This window comes from Cavia porcellus, unplaced genomic scaffold, assembly GCF_034190915.1.
Source record: "Cavia porcellus strain 051 isolate PalLab524CR breed Dunkin Hartley unplaced genomic scaffold, mCavPor4.1 scaffold_35, whole genome shotgun sequence".
Classification (NCBI taxonomy): domain Eukaryota; kingdom Metazoa; phylum Chordata; class Mammalia; order Rodentia; family Caviidae; genus Cavia; species Cavia porcellus.
In genome coordinates, this window is record NW_026947518.1 from 2,052,555 (window position 1) to 2,070,420 (window position 17,866).

General features: G+C 41.7%; 1 long non-coding RNA gene across 1 annotated transcript in view; it reads right to left on the minus strand.

Moving 5' to 3' along the window:
- Positions 1-207: 207 nt before the first annotated feature.
- LOC134474695 (uncharacterized) overlaps positions 208-17,866 on the minus strand; it is a 77,690-nt gene continuing 60,031 nt past the window's right edge. The window contains exon 5 of the long non-coding RNA XR_010045567.1: positions 208-2,697. This is a non-coding gene — a long non-coding RNA (uncharacterized LOC134474695). The remainder of the gene's footprint in view (positions 2,698-17,866) is intronic.

The following is a 17,866-nucleotide window of genomic DNA, read 5'->3' on the forward strand; positions in this document are numbered from 1 at the left end:
TAACAACAGCCAAAGTGGATGAAGTTGCCTCAGTGGATAATTCAGTCAAGAACAACTTTCCAGCCCTCCCAGCTTACTGTTGGCCCAGCAGGAGACTTTCCCAAAAGTAGTTACCTGCCAAGCAGGAGGTGATAGGGTTAAGCATTTGTTTTTTAGGAAGGGGTTGGTTAAGAAAAATACCACTAGTAATTGCGAACACACCTTCAAATTATTTATTTCAGATGACATCCTCAAGGTAATGAGAACCACAAGAAATTGCATTAGGCTGCCACTTAGCTCAGCAGCATAAACACCTGCCTAGCAAATGCAAGGTTGTGACTTCAATCCATGATACCAAAAAAACAAAAAAAAAAAATGAGGAATTACTTTAAACCAGTCAAAAGAGCACACACACACACACACACACACACACACACACACACACACACAAACACACACACACACACACAAACACACACACACACAGCTTGTAAGTCTTCCATAACAAACAGTGCTTGTTGAAATCACCTTGTAAAACTGGCAGAGTTTTGCACAACAGCAATTCTCATACTGTGGGAATCTGAGACAGAAATACCAGAAGTTCAAGCCTGGGATGCAGAATACAGAGACTCAGAGAAACAGAGAGACAGAGAGACAGAGAGACAGAGAGAGAGAGAGAGAGAGAGAGAGAGAGAGAGAGATGGAGAGACAGAGAGAGAGAGACAGAGAGAGAGAGAGAGAGAGAGAGAAGCAAGGGGGGATAAAGAAAGGAAACAAAAATAAGCTATGCACACATTATAATGCCAAATTCTACACTCTACTGGGAAGTGTTCTCATCCACCATTTTTATTCATTCAGTTTAGTTTTGTCTTTTTCAAACAAGGCCTCACTATGCAGTTCACGCTATACTTTAGCTCACTTTGTAGACTAGGTTGTTCTCAAACTTTCAAGGATCCTGCCTCAGCCTCCTAAGAGCTGGGATTACAGGTGTGTGCCAGGAGGCCTGGCTTCCAAGATTTTTTTAAAAGTCAAGCATCAGAAAGATTTATTAGAAGGAGACACAGAATGCACAAATATGCTAAAAGAGATGAGTCACCTTACCCACCAGGTCTGACCACACAGTGCACAATGCAGCCTGATCCCCAGTGTGATTCCAGGAGAGCAGGAAAGTGTCTCCCTCTACAGGTGAGGACCAGTCCTCCCAATATGGCTGTGATAGTTCTCTCCAGCTGAGAGCACTGTCAGGCCTTGTAACACAGTCAGCTGGTCTTGTCAAAGGATAGAGACACATGGTCCCAGTGGGAAGGAATTTGTGCCCAGATGCAGTTGCCCTGTGGGACTCTTACTTGGCCTTCCTTTCAATGTGTGGTCCAGATCTGAGCACAATGCTTCCCACTTCCCACTTTGATACACCAGCCTATGTTCCCTAGCCTGATTCCATTCTGTGCATCCCACATGAGCCACTTCAAAGTTTCTGTGTCTACCTAGAACCTGCCAGACAGGAGCAAAAGTATTTGTCTTCCCACTTATCCAGGTATGCATGCGTCACACACGGACCCACACCTTAGGTCAGCTCCTGCGTTCTCCACAGTCAGGAATCCCCAGACTGACCTGGAGCCCACAATTGTGACCATCATGTGCTTAGGAGGACAGCTAGTGCTGGGAGCAAAGATTTGGGGTTTCTGATAACGTCAATCCTAGGCCCGGGAGCATGGGCAACACATGTTGAGTTTAGTTTGTTCTACTTGATAACTAAGCAGCTGTAACTGTGGGTACTGGAATTTCTCTGGCCCAAAAAGAAATGAGAGTGTCACAGAGCACTCTCTACTCCAGCCAGGGCTATCAGAAGCCAAGCTGTGTACTTTTGCGAGGAGATTAGAGCATAGGAGGAGGGAGGGATGCCTGGGGAAAAAGGGAATGGAAGATGGAAGAAGATGAGTAGAAAAAGGCCCTGAGTCACCCAATGTCTGCACCTGATTGTGTCACCAACAGTACTTTTGGGTGACAGCAGAGAGCAGTGACACCTGGACTTTGGTCAGCTACTCATGCAGTGTCTCCTCCTGTGAATCCATCCAAAGGTCCAGGGAAGATTGGGGTGGACAATGAGGGCCCTGGCTACACAAAGTTAGGCCAGGGAACCACAAAAGAATGACAGTGTGGGAGGGTGTCCCAGGCTGGTTCAAGTAAGACATAGTCTGTTTTGGCCACTTGGCTTCCACACACAGCCAGTGTCCATTGTCACCCTGACCCAGCAACACCAGGCAGGGATCTTTGTTGTTCAATGCAGGGGGGCCAACACCATGCCCACACAGGCACTGGGGCCCACACATCAGGGAAGGACTGCCCAACTCTAGGGGTTCCACTGCACCTGCTCCTTGTTCTCTGCACCGTCTCATAGTGCTCAGCTCCCACATAGTGCCACAAAAGGGGTCTGGATTTTTCTCTCCTGCCTGGCACTGATCCTGTGCTTCAGCTTGCCATGCCATGATACCAGTTCAAGTGACCTCCCTCAGGTTCAAGGAGTAAGGGAGGCCACACTCCCAGTTACTTGGCCTCCATGTCTGAAAGTGAGGCCAAGAGATGCTATTGGCCTTCGCCTTCAGCCTGGGAATGACACCTCTCAAATCATGTTCAGAATAGCAAGTTGTAGAACTGCACATCTGCTGCTCAGTGAACCATGTTCCAGTCCAGGTTGGAACAGTTGAGATCCTCAGTGACCTGCAGGGACAGGGGAAATATGTAAGTGAGGCAAATTTCCTTCACAGGGCTTAGGAAAGGACATCAGGGCAAAACAATGAAGCTTTAGAGAAGTCTCCTCTCTAAAGTTGTGCCCACCAGGGATTTGGGCTTTAGGAAGTCATCAGTGCCACAGGTCAGGGCACATGGCCTTTGGTTTTGTTCACTGTACCTGAGGTGTGACAGTTCTTGCAGGCACTCCATAACAACTACCAAAGTGGATGAAGTCACCTCAATGGACAATTCAGTCAAGAACAACTTCCAGCCCTCCCAACCTACTGATGGGCCAGCAGGAGACATTCTCAAAGTAGTTAGCTGTTATGCAGGAGGAGATGGGGTAAGCAGTCCTTCTTTTGGAAGGTGTGGATTAAGGAAAATACTACTACAACTACCTGTTAACACTGCTTCAAATTGTTTATTTATTTCAGATGCCATCCTCAAGGTAATGAGAACCACAAGAATTTGCTTTAGGCCAGGACTTAGGTCAGCAGCATAAGCTCCTGACTAGTGAGCAGAAGATTGTGAATTTGATCCCATATACAAAAAGAAAAACCCAAAAAATTGCTCTAAACCAACCAAAAGAGTGAGCATGCACACTCACACTTCCCCCTAAGTCATCTACTGTGAACAGTGCTTGTTTTAATCACCTTGTGAAACTGGCATAGTTGTGCACAACTATAATTCCTGCACTCTAGGAATCTGAGAGAGAAACATAAGAAATTCAAGCCTAGGTTGAAGATTATAGAGACTCAGACAAACAAAAAGGAAGAAAGGAAAGAAGGAAGGAAGGAAGGAAGGAAGGAAGGAAGGAAGGAAGGAAGGAAGAGAAAGAGAGAGAGACAGAGAGAGAAAGAAAGAAAGAAAGAGAGAGAGAGAGAAAGAAAGAAAGACAGACAGACAGACAGACAGAAAGAGAGAAAGAAAGAAAGAAAGAAAGAAAGAAAGAAAGAAAGAAAGAAAGAAAGAAAGAAGAAAGATAGAAAGGAAAAGAGAGAGAGAGAGAAAGACAGGCAGAGACAGACATAGAGAGAGAGGAGCAAGGGATGAAAAAAGAAGGAAAACAAAAAGAAGCTGTGCATACGTTATAATGCCAAAATTCTGTACTCTGCTCAGAAGTCTTCTCATCCACCATTTATTTAGTTTAGTTTTTTCTTTTTGAAAACAAGGTCTCCCTGTGCAGTTCAGGATGGACTTGAGCTCACTTTGTAGCCTAGACATGGTCTCAAACTTGCAATGATCCTGCCTCAGCCTCTTGAGTGCTGGGATTACAGGCGTGTACCACAATGCCCAGTTTGCAACATTAAAAAAAAAAAAAAAAAAAAAGAAACAGGCACCAGAAAGATTTATTAGGGTGAGATACAGAATGTATTCAAGCGTGGAGTGCCAGTGCTCAAAGACCGGAGGCACCTAATCCACACAGTTTTGACCACACAGTACACAGTGCAGCCTGATCTACAATGTGATGCCAGGAGATTAAGAAAGTGTCTCCCTCCATAGGAGAGGACCAGTCTTCCCCATATGAGCATGAAAAGTCTCTGCAGTACAATCCAGATGCCCTTATGGTGCAGAGGCAGTTTTGACAGTTACCCCAGGAATTCTCTTCAACTGCCAATAGTCACGAATATGTCTTCACTCTGCTATTGTCTGGCAGTGTATATTATTGGCATTGAACTCTACAGGGTGCACCACCAATTCTGTTCCTTTAGTAGTTATGTAACAGTGTCAGGAAAACAAAGGGGTAGAGATGGGATGGAGTAGTGAGTGTTTATCAGAACTGTCAAGACACATCTGAGAGAGAAGTCCTCTTTGTTGAGGAAAATGAACTACCCAGATGGATGTTGGGGTGCTAAGCAGGCAACTGGCAGCCTGTATTTTCTGAAGATGCAGGCAGATGCCAGCCAAAGGTAACTCTGCTCACAGTCAAATATAAATCAATCATGAGGACACTTGGGCACCCACCCACGAAATCACTGCCCTCTGGAAGAGCATGGGACAGGAGAGGCAGCCGCCTCCCTTGTCTGTGGCCTGAGTCTCATGAAACATAAAGGCAGAATATCTGCCTGGCCACTCTGCCTGTCCATGTGAGCCGGGAAGGAAGTGAAAGGGTGCAAGGTGACCTCCCTGCCCAGACACTCTACCTCCCACAAAAACCTTGACCACATGCTTGGATCCACAGTTCCTTGACCTGGGATCCATTACATTCTGGCTGACAGGAGGTTCAAGTTTCCTTGGGGCAAGGATACCACCCAGCACAGTGTCCACAGATGCTTCTGCCTTTTGGTACCTGGGCCAACGCCTCCCTTGTTGGAGACTTTATTATTGCTACTCATATCCTAAGGCTGGGAGGCAGCTTCAGCAAAGACAGCCGTGGCCTTGGCCATGACCAAGTGCCAAGTCACAGGTTTGAGCAGCTCTAGGTAGCATGAGTTGAAAGGATCTGCACTCTGTGCACCCCACCACTCTATTCTGTTCACCTACTGCATCCCAAATCTGTTTGGCCAAGCAATATTGGAAGAGACTAAATGATATTTCTCTTTGATAATGGTGACAATCCCAGATCGACCACAGTTTATAAGTAAAAATTAAACGTATTAATCTTTGAGGTTGGAATTGCCTTTCCATTCTTTTTGAGAGATAAGAGACAAACTCTTGTCATTTAAAAAGGGAATCAGTTCATATAGTCAACAGCTGTATAAAACGTGCAGCATCCAATTGAAGATAAATTCAGATTCACATTCCTGGGATGTGCTGTGTCCCCATCTGACTGCAGGTTTTAAGGAAGGTGCTGAACAGCACTGAGGAGAACATGGTGGGGGGGGGGGGCTGAGCAGAGCTCTATCCTGCAGCTCCCATCAGAGCTCCACATAGGTTCCCTGCACTGATTCCCTGGTACCAGGAGGTCACTGATAGGAAAAATGGACTTGCACAGAAAGTGTGAGATGCAGAGGATGAATTCGTTAAACATGCACATGGTCAAGTCTTATTTTCAGTACTAATATCAAATGAGTTTCTCATTTTTTAATTTACATTTTAAACTATAGAGTGCATGTAACAAAGGCTAACCAACATGAGTACTGTAAGAGTATGGGTTAGTGACATGCAGCACATTTACACTATTGTATGGCTGTCACCACACTCCAGGTCACTTTACTCAGTGCAGAAACAAAACTCTGAACACATTGGACAATAACATTGCTCTCACCTAACCCCAGCTCCTGACAATAGCCACTTTATTTTCGGAAAGAGTCGTTGGAAAATACAGTGTCTAGTGAACCAGATCAGACATGTGAGCTTAAATACCATATGGTAGCTCTCATCTCAGTAAGGTGAAGTGTAAGTAAGGACAGACAGAAGAAAGCAGGTAGAAAGAGTCGGCTTGTTATCCAGTGAGAGATTCCAGGTGCTAGGATACCCTGGAAACCCCGAGACCCCTGGCAGTCAGGTGGTGGAGGCAGAGTGGGTAGACTGCTGGGCTGGGTTTATGTCCAGAGCTGTCTCTGACAGGCACTGTGAAGCTTTGGACTCTGGAAGGAATATGGACAGTTGACAACCATTTCTCCTCTTGCTGCTTCATGACCAGCTCCTGACCCAGCTCAAGTTCCACCTGCAGAGCTTGTGCTGACTCCACCTCCAGTGACCTCACATCCTTGGGACCCAGCTCATCCTCATGGACTCCAGGGCTGGAGCTGATGGGGGCTGACACAGTAGGTGTGGGCCTGAGCTGTGCCTGAGGTGGGTCCTGCAAAGCATCTGCCCTTCCCTCCCTTGTATGTCTTTCCATTTTCATTTTCATCCTCACCTCTGTAACCCTTTATAATACTATGGCATGAGGTAATTTTAAACAAAAACTAAAGTTTCATTGGTTTTAATGTGTGGTTCAGTGGTATTAATCACATTCTCAATTTGTGCAACTTCATATCTGCCCAATTTGAGAACATTTTCTAAAGTTCTGCAACTGTAAGTACAATTCCACAGCATCTTCTCTTAAATAGTAGTTAGTATCCAACTTTTCATGCCCATGATAGAGCTGAATCCATAAATCTCATTGTTTACGATGGATCAGTACAGGTGGAATTTCCAGAACATCTGGTTCTCAGCAAAGCTGATAGGAGGTCAGGTTGTGAAACCTGAAATTAGAGGCACAGCCTCAAACCCCCCCCCCGAGGTTTCTCCAGCAGTGACCACTGCTCCCAACACTGAGTCTTAAAACATCATATAAATGAACAAAGGTACTCGCAGAAAACATATCTTGTATGTATTAGAATCTCCACAATAGATCAATAGCAATATACAGGAAAAGATGAATCCTTACTAGGCTAGGAATCTAGTAACAAATGGAAAATGACTCAGTGGGTAAAGGACATCCTCTAGTGATAATGACAAGTTGCAAGAAAATAGTAAACACAAACAGATCAATAAGGAATAAAGACATTGAGTCAATAATCAAAATGCCTCAAAAACACAAAAAAAGAGATGGATTCCCAGTGAATTCTGTCAAGTATTTAATAAAGAATAATAACCAATCCTTTTGCAACTCTTCTAGAAAATTAAAAAGTAGGATCTACTTCCAAGCTCCTTTTAAGAAGACAAAAATCACCCTGACACCAGAAACAGATGAAAGAAAAGAAAGAAAAAAAGAAGGAAGAGGAAAAGAGAGTAGAGACAGAGGCACAGAGAGACAGACAGAGAGAGATTCAAACTTACAGACCATTATCCCTGGTAAACATAGAAAAATGCTATGAAGTACTAGTGAGCCAAGTGTAACAGTGAATTCAAAGGATTAAACTCCACAGTCAAGACTGGTCTAGACTTGCTAGAATATTTTAATGTGTACAAATGATTCTATATGATGAAACATATTCAGAGAATGAAATGCAAAATTTATACTCTCTTGGTAGATTGGAAGAAAACATTTGAAAAGCTTCAACATCCTTTCATGATAAAAAATTATTCAAACTCTAGATATGGAAGGAACAGCCTCAGCATAGTAAAGGTCATGTGTGATAAACCCACAACATCATGTTTCATGGGTAAAACAATGAAATCTTTGCTTCTGAGAACATGGCGGATAGAGAGCAGCAGCTTCGGAGGCTCTCTGAGAAACCAGAGAATGAACCAGAGAAATCCAGGAATGATGCCGCTCCACTAGTCCTAAGCAAGGGGAGTTAAACCCTGCCAACCCAGGAATGAACTAAACTGAAAGAACCCAGCTGGAAATGCAACCCTGATGTTATAACAGGAACAGATAAGGTCTCAGCATGGAAAGTGGAGCATAGGTCACTGGAAGCCATGATTTCAATTTCTGGCAGCTGCTGCAGTGTGCGATCGGTACGGCAAGGAGAGAGGCATGAAAGCTCTGAGAGTGTGAAGCAGTGAATAGAGTTGAAAGCAGGACTGGCCGGGAGCCCTGCATTGACCTGCGGTGAGTGAGCAGATTGGAGACCCTTGCAAGAGTAGGAGGCTTCAGCAAAGGACATATTGGGACTGGGCAGACTAGCCGGAACAGGACGCTGCAGTTTCCTTAGTGGAATATTCCCCTCTCAAGTGGGATTGGTGGGGAGTGCCTGGCCTGGGGGACGCCATGGACTTATGATCCAGTAGGCTAGCCCAAACCAGGTCCCAGCACCTGGAGGTGCACCCCAGCAGTGAAGCCTTCAGTAGGGTGACCTGGAGGGGCAGGCCCAGCATAGGCTACCCAGATCTGTGTCTCCCTAGTACACTGCAGTGGATGGGAACACCTAGCCGGCACAATTCAAACAAACTAAAAAGAAACAAACTGGACCTTCTATATATGCTTGTATGGCAGGAACAAAAATATGGGAAGAGGGAGGAACAAGAAAGAATCCTCGGCCCCCAATCCTGAGAAAAATGCAATATCAGACACGGCACCAATAACATAAAGTGATATCTCCAGAGCCTCATAGACGAGTTTAGGAATGAAGTTATTAACTACCTAAAGCAAGATATAAGTAGAATAGTTAGAGAAATGCTAAGAACCACCCAAGAAAAAACAGATGTTAGAATGGAAAAACAGAAAAAAAAGGGGAGAATTGTTTGATGGAGAAAATAGAGAAAACATAGAATACATGAAGCAGGTTCAAAGGGATTACCAGGAAACTAAAAACTCTATCAAAAACTGGCATAACAGCTTGAAAGAAACTAAGGATAGATTATCTGAACTGGAGGCCAGATTCGTAATATGGGAGCATGAAATGGAAAACTACTTAAAAATAACAAGAAAACAAACAGCAATAATACAAAGGCTAGAAGATGATAAGAGGATCTATAACTTAAGAATTAAGAACATAAAAGAAGTAGGGACACAAACAAATGAACTACAAAAGCTATTCACAGAAATAATCCAAGAGAATTTCCCTAATTTAGCAAAAGGTAAAGATACTCAGATCTATTAGGCATACAGGAACCCAGCCACCTACAATCCAAACAGAGCTACACCCAGGCATATAATAATCAAAATTCCAGAAATCCAATATAAGAACAGCATATTAAAAGCCATCAGAGACAAGAAACAGATCATTTACAAGGGAACACCCATCATAATTACAGCAGACTTTTCGGCACAAACCATCAAGTCACAAACAGCGTGGGGGGAAATAATTCAAGCTTTGAAAGATAAAAACCTCTCGCCAAGATTGATATATCCTGCACAACTGTTCCTGGAAATTGATGGAAAAACAAGGTGCTTCCAGGATAAAGAGGAACTAGAGGAATTTGCAAACACCAATTCAGCTCTACAGAGAATACTGCAGGATACTCTAAAAAAGGAAAAATACCAAGATTCCAGAAATAATGGCAGAGAGGCCACAATGAATGAAGCAGAAAACAAAATGAAGAAGACAAACTGACAACAAATGACAGAAAAACTTCTCAACAGAAATGAGGCAGAGAAGATCTGATGGTAGGAACAACTATTTTGGAGAAAACAACACATCATAATAGCTAGTGCTGATTTAGTATCATCATGGTTTGAAGTCCCATCAAGCTTGTATTCTTCTGTCTCCATCAGTCTTAACAGGTTGTATCTTATTGGATTTTATTATATGTGATAATATCAGCAAAAAATTTTATAGACAAGGAGATTATACAGAAACCATTGTTCATTTTCTGATGGAGTAATACTGTCATTCTCTTCAGTGGTTTTGCATTGTCTGGATATGTTTGGTGCTACAGTATACAAAGCTATACTCAAAGATTTCAAGGAAAGAGTCACTATCGTAACTACTTTTATGTCAGGATATCTTGAAGTGAAACACTATTTTGCTTAAATGGTTGTTTTGACCTGCACTGTTCTGTTGTTATGCCCTCTTTTATCTCAATCCATCTTTTTTTAAAAATTACTTTTTTATTTTTATCTTTTTAATTAGGGAAAAATAAATAAAAAATAGCAGGATTATAGTAACCTACTTTGATTTCCTTTTAACTTGATTTGAAACCCTGTATTGCCCTCACACTCTTGTTTTGACTGATTTTCCCCTATTCTGCTTTCCTTAATAGTACCAAGTTCTAAAGTATAGGCAACAACTATGAAGACAATAAGATTCATTAAGACACCCATTCTGGTTGACTATTATCTTCTTTTTTTTTTCTTTGTCTTTTTCATGTTTATCAGTACCAGGGATCAAACTCATGACTGCCTGCTTGCAAGGCAGGTGCTTATGCCGCTGAGCTAAATCCCCAGCCATTATTATCTTCTTGTAAAGTCCTGTAATGTCTCCAATGTTTTGGTTGTATTCTTTACTATTTTGTTCAATTTTACTATAACTGATGATATAAGCAATTCTTCTTAAGATAGCAAGAGGAAGTATGTAATCACTGTTGATCACCTTGTATTTTGTTTTTACATTATCTATTATATCCATCTTTTGATTTGACTGACTCTGTTCTGGTATGTCGCTTTTGGTTTTACTCTCTTCAAAAAAACTAATAAGAACTGTGGGAGTAATAAAACCCAAAATGTGTAATTGTCATTGTACAAAATAAAAGAAAAGAAGGTGCTCTAAAGGATATAACTGCATATATGCTTGAGTGTGTTGGATGGATAACCATATTATTGAGTTTTTTTTTTGGATCATTGAACAAAACGGTTAGCACTCTCACTGTTTGAAAGTCCACTTTACATGCTTTAATTTTGTAACTTGAACAACTATTTCTAATATGAGAATATGTAATCTATTAACTAGTGATTTCTTAGTGTTTATTTTTAAAATTTTGTATTACTTGTACCATTTTTGTTTTTTTTCTTTTTCTCCTTAAAATAAAAAAGAAAGTAATCTTTGCTTCTAAGATCACCAATAAGACGAGGGCACCCACCTTGAAACTTGTACTCAATACAACACTGGAAGTCCTGGACAGGGGAATTAGTCATGAGGAAGAAATCAAAGGCATCCAAGTGAGAACAGAAGAAGTAAAATAGTCGCTGTACCCAGATGACATGTTCTTACATAGAGAACACCCTAAAGACGACACTAAAACACTCTTAGAACGAATCAACAAATTCAGTCAAGTTGCAGGAGAGAAAAAAATCACATTTCAAAATCAATAGCTTCTTTATACACTTAAACTACACAAAAAATAAAGACCATACTTAAATTCATTCAACTAAATCAAATTTATCTGTAATTTAAAATTATGAATACTGATGAAATGAATGAAAGAAACACAAAAGATACACCATGACACTGGAATACAAGAATTAGTATTATTAAAATACCTGAATCAACCAGAAAATAATCAATGGCATTGCTATAAAAATATCAATGACATTTTCCTAGAAATAAAAACATTGTGAAATTTCTATGAGGACACAAAAGACTATCAATAGCCTCTCATTTTCAGAGAAAAGAATAAAGCTAGAGACATCACTGCACCTGATTTCAAAGTATATTTTACAATGAAAGTAATCAAAATAGAATAATACTGCAACAATATGAGACCTTCAGAACAAATGAGAGACACAATAGAATAGGAATAAATAGGGAGTCCAGATGGAAACCCATTAAAATGCAGTTAATGAGACTGTCAAAGGCACCAGCACACACACTAGCCAAGGGACAGTGTCCTCAGTGTGTGCTGTAGGGACAACTGTGGATCTACACGCAAACAAGGAAGCTGGACCTTCTCCTTATCCCACACACAAAAAGCACCTAAAATGGATAAAAGGCTTAAGGGAAAGAATTGAAATTGGAAATATCTTTAAAATAATAGGAACGAGGGAGGTCAGGTGGAAAATTCCTTAATATTGGTTGAGGAAATCACATGTTTGTATGTGGTTTGTATGTCCCAAACCACATACAAAATCATAATTTAAAAAATCACACAAAACCACAGTTTTAAAAACCCAACCAAACAATGCCCGCCAAAACAAGAACAAATTATATTTTACAAAACTAAAGAGTTTCTGCACACCAGGAAAAATAATCAACCACTCTGACATGGTGCACCATAGCATCAAAACGAACCTGGGAGGGGATAGGGGTTTAGCTCAGCGGCATAAGCACCTGCTTTGGAAGTGCACCATCATGAGTTCAATCCCTGGTACCCATAAAAAGGAAAAAGACAAAAAAAGAGAAAACTAGTAGGGAAGCCTCATAACTTATGTACAAACTGGCTTCAACTGAAAGTGGCTGTGGGAGCCAGTCATGGTGGAGAACTCCTATAATCTCAGCACTCAGGAGGCAGAGACAGGAGCATCAGTCTGAGATACAAAGTGAGCCCAAGGCCAGCCTGATTTGTCTCATAAGGCTGGGAAAAAATGCTGGTTATACAGCACAAAGTAAAGGCCCTGAGTTCAACACCCTATACTGTACTACACACACACACACACACATACACACACACACACACGCACACACCCATACACACGCACACACACACAGAACTAATATGTGACCCAATCCCACTTCCAGGTAGCCAGCCACAGAGTGGAATAACAGAAGTTCATGCTAACCAAGACACTGAGTCACCTCAGGCATGGCTCAGAGATGAGTGGATAAAGAAAACGTTATGAGGCATAGCCAGACACCAGCCTTTTCCTGTGCATCAGTGCCATTCATGGACTGTGGGGGAAGAGAACAAGAAGTCATCAAGAAGCCAGTGCTCCCCACAAATGGATGGCATGTGCAGGCTGCTGTGGAGACAGTGAGATGCCAGCCCTTCCAGTGCATGGGTTGGGAAGAAGAGCCAACCTCCACCCTGCCACCTCATGCCATAAGTGACCGGCTGACCCAGAGAAACATAGGGTGCAAGGATGGCTATTGAGGCAGAATACAGTTTAATGCTTTTAGTGTTTAGTGTTTCACTGACTGTGCAGGTTTAAAGCCAGCAGTCTGATCATCTATTCAGAGGATGGCAGCACGTAGTGTAGCATCTAGGGTCTCTCTCTCTCTGAGGATGATGGCCATTGCTGATTCCCTATCATCTTATTTTGAAGTCATGTATCATTTTTGTTGTTTTGTTGGGTTGGGTTTTATTCCATTTTTTGTTTAACTTTATTATCTCCAATGGCACCGGTAGCCACTTCGAAGATAGCAAGATATATTCTGGTAGCCATTTTGGACTTACTATTGTCTTGTTTTGAAGTCCTTTATTGCATTCATTGTTTTGTTTTTATTGATTCTATTTTGTTCTGTTTGCTTTTATTTTTACTATGTCTGAAGGCATTTGCAGCCATTTTAAAGAGCCATTATGGTAACCAGTGCTGTTCCTAATTTTTGAAGTCCTGTGTCACTTACACTAGATTGTTTTGATTGGTTTTATTTTGTTTATTTTGCTGGTTCTATTCTCTTTAAAATAAAAATTGTTAAGGATATAGGGAATATTATTCAGACTGTAAAAATCAAAAAATCTATCCATATATGATAGCATGGTAGACCTGGAGGACACAATGCTCTCACTCAAGACAGACACAGAAAGAGATATACAACATTTTCTCATTTATATACAAAAAAACAAAGAAGGCAAAATCATAAAAATAGAGAGGATATCGGTAACTATGTCATTAACTATAATTAGTAAGAACTTCTCATAACACTAAAATTTGCTGAGTGAAATTTTCTGATATTTTCTCATTGCACATCCAAAAAATGTTAGCTATATTAGGGAATATTTAATTATACTAGTTGTGGCAATCATTTCATAATATATGTATATGTCAGAACCTCAAGTTGCATACATTTATACCTACAATTTGTTGTCAGAAAGAGATTGCAAAAAGCCAATGTTAACATTTTTCTTTAACTTAGCAAAATAACCATTTTCAGAATTATCATGAATTAAGTTCATTTCTGCTATTCAGAATACAATTATACTATATGATTCACATATGTTCTTATGAAAGATAGGCTTTTTAGGTATCTCCAGAAAAAAAGTGAGTAAGATTCTGCCTGTTTTCTAGATGTTTCTAATGAGATTGGAAACTATTAGAACACTTCTAAAGACACCATTACCTGGGCCTTGAGAATTCACCACTATGCTAATCTGTAAAAAAAAAAAAAAAAAAAAAAAAAATGCTTGGTTGAAGACATTTCACTTTCAAATCATGTCCTATCATGTCCAAATTTGTACATAATAATTATTTTTCAAATTCCAGTTGATTGTTAAGCTTTAGTTACATAAATTTTAATATTTCCCACATTGCAACTGAGCAAGAAGAAAGGCTCTCTGTGATTTTTGTGGCAGAGCTGGCTGCGTTTCTTCAAGTATCTGATGAACAGTAACACAGTCTGGGTTGCTCAAAGCACCTCAGAACCTCTTAAGAGCTTTAGGGTGAGGGAGTCCCCTGGCCTAGCTGAGTCCATGCAATTGCAGATGCAGTTCTGAGAAAGGGCTCCCCATTTTCCTCAGCCCCCCTTGTCCTCCCCAATACTTCTCCTCTCCTACCCTCCTCTTTGCTTTCTGCCTCTCCTCCACCTCCATATTGTAGGTCTGGGTCCACTTGGATCTAAGCAGAAAGTCAGGCAAAGGGCTCAAGGAAATCTTTCTGGTCTACACCAGGCTTAAAGAGGTCAACAGTTAGGCGCTGAGGGCCAGGGCATTCACTGATCTGGGGCAGGAGAGGCCTGGCAAGGGTGGCCCCACCCTGCTGGCCAGGCCTGAGCTCGCTGCCTCACCTTACAGTTCCCGGGGGACTGCACAACCCTCTTTGCTCAGGATGAATATACTCTGTCTCTATAGTTGGGACGCTCGGGCTGTGCTTCCCCACAGCCAGCACAGGCCTGGGGACAGAAGGGTAGGGTTCCAAGGCAGAGAGGCCCTGAGGTAGGACCACTGACAGTGAAAGGGGTTTCTTTTTATTTATCAACACAGAGATGTTAAAATGCACTTTTTGCTTTTGTAAAAGGTTAACTAGAGCTAATGTGTTTATGGGAAATAAGCCCTAAGGTTCTGGCAAAAGGAAGCTGTTTGAACTTAGTTTTGCAAATCAGCCCACATCTCATGCCTGTATAGAGCAGCCACCCTGTTACTTGTCAAGAAATGGCTGTTTCTTTTCAACAAGTTTAAAGCCTGTTCCTAAGAAAAGAGACACCAAACCTATCCCAGAAAAGAGAATCTACCCTTTAGTAATATTGTCTTGCATCTTTAAAAGAAGGCACACATTCTAACAAACGCGTAGATGGATGACTTGGTCATTGTACGCATATAATAATATTTAATTATACAAACTAATATATCAAGATGCATGCACTGTCACGAGGTGACTTAATCTCATGGTACTGCCACCTATGCAGTCCAACACTGGCTGGCATGCAGCATATGACTGTAGAAGCAAAGCCACCATCATTTAGTGACCACCTATTAAATACCAAGCATTGTGCGAAGGTCATGTTCTTTACAAATTGTACCTTGTACAGTGGAAAAATTTAAGACTCAGGAAACTGCAGTGACTTGCCCAAGACCACAAGCAAGGTTAAAATAGTTCACCTCTCAAAGGCACAGAAAAGCAAAACTCTTCCTCCAAAATATCCCAAAAGAATTGAAACACATCTGTATTTTATATTTGCTAACAGTTTAATTAATTCTTCTTACAAGCAAAAATTGTGCTGTGATGTTGCTTCTCACTTCTGAGTTAACTGGAACCACTGGAGACCAGAGGTGGGGCAGAAATGCTTGTTCCATGTACTTTCAGGGGTGGATCTCTGTCCTCTGCATCCCACGCATCTCTCTTTTATGAGACTGTGCTGATAAATTACTGCCCAGATGCCAGGTCTGGTCCACTGCCTGCTGTTGTATGGTCTACAAGAATGGCTTGTACATTTTGTTTTTGTTTTTGTTTTTGACACAGAGTCTCACTATGCAGCCCAGGCTAGCCTCGAACTTGCAGTGACCTCTTGCCTCACCCTCCTGAATGCTAGGATTAGAGATGTGTGCCATCACACCCAGAAGGTGCCACCAGGCTCAACATTGCATATTTCTAAATGGATAAAAGTTTAATATTTCATATTAGGTTACAGTTGCATGGCATTAAAATTTTGACATTTACAACTATGTTTGTGTATGTGCTTTGTACATATGCACTGTCCTATAGGGTTTTTTTTTCAGTACAGTGGCAGATATAAGAAGTTGTAAGAAATCCTGTGGCCTCTCTAGCTCATAATATTTACAGTTTGGCACAGAAGATGAAAAGTGGAATCCTCTTTTATACCGGTTTATAGCCTGATGTAGTAGTCCCTCCAAAGCCTCATGTGCACAGGGTAGGGCTTTATGGAGGTGTCGAATGGGGAGCTGTAGAATTGACTTGCTGTGAGGAAACCCTGTCAAATCAAAAAGGGCTGGTCCCTGGCATGTGGGGATTTTTCCCTTCCTGGCTACTCCCGTTGCTCTTTGCTTCTTTCAGGAGTTAAATTGAGCAGCTTTCCTCTCCCAAGACCACGAAGTGGTTTTGATGTTTGAGCCTGCCAAACAGGGACTGAAACTTTTAAACTGAGAGCCATAATTAATCTCTCCTCCTTTAAGATGTGGGTGGCAGATGTTTTGTCCCATAATAAGCAAAGTACCTAAGCACCTGGCCCACACACCTGGTACCTTGGCTCATCTGGCTCCTTTATCAAGGAAAACTTATCCTTAACCAATGCGCTGCTCACATCCACCAATATGTGCATGTGCTAACAACTCTGGTCCTTAGTTGCCATTTTGTCATTCCCTGAGCTGACTTTCTCCTGTCACACTACTGGCTCCTTTGTACTGAGTTAAGATCCATGTGCTCAGGATCAACTTGTCAAAAATAAAATTTTCAGTGTAAAGAAAGTTTCATGTATCAAAAACAAACAACAAAAACAGGTGACAGAAGCAGCAGCACATAAGGGAAGAGAAAGTCACCGCTGACCCCAGGCTTGGTCCCAAGTGTTCCAGCATCCCTGCATATCCTCCTGACAGCAGCTGTGAGGAATTATGGGCTCTAACCTTCACAGAATCAGAGAGAGAGAGAGAGAGCTCTGTTCCTATCTTCTCCCTGTTACAGAGAGGAAAAAATAAGCCTGGGGGGGGGGCAAGGAAAGCCAGGCCCAAAAGCAGCATGCAATACAAAACACTTAAGAAATTATTATAGTTACATATATAATGAAACATAACATCATTACTATGGAATACAAAACTAAGTTCTGAGCCATCTCAGTAAACCCAGGGCAAAACTCACCACACGGCCCCATCACCCAAATGTGAGGGTTCAGCAGCTCTGGTCCCTGCTTCTTGCTGCTGCTGCTGCTTGAGAATTTCAAGGTGTTTGGTATCTGCACCAGCCATTCCCACCTCTCTAGGTTGTGGATGCCAAGGTATGGATCAGACTAAGTATTTACATTAAATCCCATCATGATTTCAGGAAGAGTGGCAGCCTCTTGTCTACTGGAAATAATTTTTCAAGTTTGGGTATAATAAACCTTAAACAATGTGCTTAGTCTGTTGAGGGGAAATGAGATTATTTGAAATAAAAGCAGGAAACCATTTTGTCCTGGCAGATTCAGTTGCTACTGAAGCACATATCATGGGGGTAAACAGACATGAGCCATGGTTTGCTGTAAGAGATGCTGAAAGGCCTAGAAATGTCCCCAAGCTCATTTCCTGCATAGCTTCCGTCATGCTACCAAGCTGCAGAGTGGATTCTGAGAATCCAAGCACCTAGGTTTTGAACTTCAGTACA